This window comes from Momordica charantia (assembly GCF_013281855.1).
Source record: "Momordica charantia cultivar OHB3-1 chromosome 1 unlocalized genomic scaffold, Mcharantia_2.0 BLBB01000001.1, whole genome shotgun sequence".
Lineage (NCBI taxonomy): Eukaryota > Viridiplantae > Streptophyta > Magnoliopsida > Cucurbitales > Cucurbitaceae > Momordica > Momordica charantia.
Window position 1 is genome coordinate 9,857,668 of NW_028275157.1, and position 3,413 is coordinate 9,861,080.

The following is a 3,413-nucleotide window of genomic DNA, read 5'->3' on the forward strand; positions in this document are numbered from 1 at the left end:
AATGAAGGCAGGATGGCTAAAGTTTTCAAAGGAAGATGGTCAACACATGAAGCACTAGAATCATGAGTGTACAAGATTATCAAAATCAATGTTGACCTATTGCTTTGCATTCTCAATAAAGTTTATTTCTGCTTTGAAGTCATCTTTGAGATTGCTTGCTAGTGTTAAAACGACAATGAAGCTTTAGTCACCCATGATTTAGCTAAGTACTTGTAAAAAAGAATGTGAGTGTGTGGACATTGAGCTATTTTTCTTAAAAAAAAAAATAAGTAAAATCAAAGTCATACATTCAATCATGCATCACTCATATCATATCATTGGTTGAAAAACAAAAAAAAAATGTTTTCTTTGAAAGGCTCTCGATAAAAAGGAAATTACATGTTTTGAAATTTCTCAATAATATTTTTAATATGGTCTACTCTTATCATTCTTGTTAGTTGAGACTTTAGCAAGAATCAAACAATCATTGTAAGTCACTTGGAGGAAACGGGAAAAAGTGGAAAAATAAACAAAAAAGAAGTGGAAAAAAGCAATGAAAGATGGGAAAAAAATGAAAATGTGAATGCCTTCAAGGTCCTCAGTGAGATATAATCTTTTTCAAAACTCAACCATTTTTCCGGACTTTGTTGTCGGGCTAAATCCGTAACTCAAACCAATTTTGTCTTGGTCTTCCTATTGCTTCTCATGTGCTAACCAGCAAACCATCAAATTTCATACTGGGGCAAGCATGCCTATTGAGGTGAGGAACCAAAATTACTCACTCCCTGTAAAACCTTGAGCTTAGCCTGCTTTAAGCCTAATCAACCTTGAGCCTAGCTTACCGATATATGGTAAATATAGTCAACATTGAGAGTTGACCATTTGCTCAGCCCGTCACATACAATTTTTGTGAGGAATATCAATATTTGCCTACTTACCATAAAGGTCTTTTACCAAACCTGTCACATCTAATTGCATGGTAAATATCCAAAATTATCCACCTAGTGTTCCCCTAAGAACTTTGAAAGTAATAAAATAACATTGGGCTCTTATGATTGATTGCTTCATGAATTGGTACTTGTAGTTGCTCAAAATTTCCCTACTCTGACTTCCTTCTTTCACTTTATATTGTTATTCTATCTTAATCCTTCGTCTGCTTTCTTCTTTTGAGTAAAAGTGATTCCAAGACCGATGATAGTGATTTTGAGAATTGGGAAGTTAGCGACCTGACCAATAGTCTCAAGATCTCAGTCTCCTTTGATAAGTTTCGTTTGAGAACAGTTTTTACTGGAGCAGTAGCAAAGACATAATTTGGAACAGCAATTAGAGTTGCAAAAAGTGACTACGCATGATCAACTTTTTATATGTGATTGCACCCTTTTTTATAAAAGGGTTGTGTCTGGCAGAAAAAAAAAAGAAAAAAAGAAAAAAAAACCTTCGTCTAAGGCCATGACAGTGCTTTAGTTCAATGATTGGAGCAATCTTCTTTGCAAATCTTCAGACTGGGGCAAAGTTGAGCAATGCTACGTCGAGGCAAATTTGTAACTACATTATACAAAGCTTTGAGGCAAAGGTCATCTTCAGACTGATATTGTTACATTTCTCCTCGCACAAAATCTTCTTCACTTTGAGAAAAAAAGAGGTCATTTGCATTCAAAAGTGGACTACATCAACTGCACTTCGGAGCTAAGGTTAAAAGAGAGCCTTACATTCAAAAAGTGGGTTGCAGCAACATAACCATAAAGTGAAGCTAAAGGCGAGAAAGAATATTTTTATCAAAGATCTTGAGCTAAACTAAAAAAGGGGCAAGATACACGAGATGAACTCTTGGGGAGTTACGCAACCCTTTCTCAAGGTCATCTATCCCAAGAAATTGAATCATTTCTATTCTTCTATTCATTTGATCATGCTCTAATCTCTCTCCAAAGCTTTTAAAAAAACATATTCTAGTCTCTTACTGTTCGAGAGATTTGACAAAATATCATTGAACTCTTGGTTTCCTTTTCTTTAAAAAGGAAGCTCGCTGACTTTTCTCATCGTTAAGCTTGATGGAAAATTATGATTTCCATCCTCGTTTGTTCATAAAGCCAGATCTATTTTCTTGTATCCAACATTCTTGTCAACTACAAGGCTAAGTTTATGAAGCAGTTTAATCAAGCAAGATGTATAATGCTATGGATTACTTTTTAATAGTTCTCTAAACTGGCACATGTGATACCTCTACAAAAGAATTCCCTTCCAAACCTGATATAGTTGATAAGTTACCTTGTATATCTCTTATCGAGTGAAGGCATTCATTAAAAAAAAAAGGAAAAAAATCAACAATTGATGTGTTTCTTCCAATGTCAATATTACCTTTTCTCATTTGATTCTTTGCTAAATAATTGCTAATAAGAAGGATGAGAGTAGACAAAAAAGATAATATCTTTGCAAAATATGGAAAAACTTCTTGTTCTCTCAACCATATTTTCACAAATCATGCATTCACTTCACTTACATGCATATTCTTCAAAAAAAAAAAAATTGTTTTCATATCATGGTTAGATTATGAAATTTTAAGTATCATGCATTGGGCATTCATAATCACATTCCATTAGTATCATGCATATATGTTGCATTCTAGCTTTCATTAGGCATATACATTATTGCATCAGGCATTGAAGATCAAATTCATTGGTTAAGCTAAATAAAAAGCAAATCATATGATATCACACATTTTTCAAGTGATAAGAATAAATGGAAGTAATAAATAAAATATTATTTGTCATTCATGACATTGGGGTAATACACATTTGTAGGTTCACCCATCTGTCATAAGATAATTGCACCAGAGATCGCGCAGCAGCTTCTCGTGGAGCCTCCTGCTGATCTTTTTAGCTTTTCCTCGGCCTTTAGAGTTAGAGCTAGTTGATAAGCCACACTCAATTGCTAGCGACAGGGTACCCAATTTTCATTAGCTATTTCTAGCAGGAGCTCTTTCATTTATAAGGGGACGCAATTTAATATGAGTATAGCTTTCCACCGCATCCATTCCTATTCCATACTTTATGATCTTTAGGCATTCCAGTCGTTGACTCCTCATGCCGCTACAGGCGTTTCTAAGACCGATCAACTTCTCACCTGCACAGGTATCTACGTAGTGTAGTGTTGGTTTGTTAGAATGAATTGGATTGGTCTAACCTCTCGCTCGGATATTAGAATTTCGCTACGATAAGTACTCGATACTGCGATTGGAAGTTCGCATTAGCATGAACACGTGGTTTTAGTCTTATCGTCATGCGTCAAGTGCATATCTCATGCACTTAGCAAGTTTAAAAGCATCTCTAAACCCTGCACTTAGGTAAAGGGCTTTCAAGTAAATAAATCCCTTCAGCTTTTTTTTTAGAAATTGCATTTTAGTCTGTTGGAGCCAGTTTTCTACCTCACACGTGGCA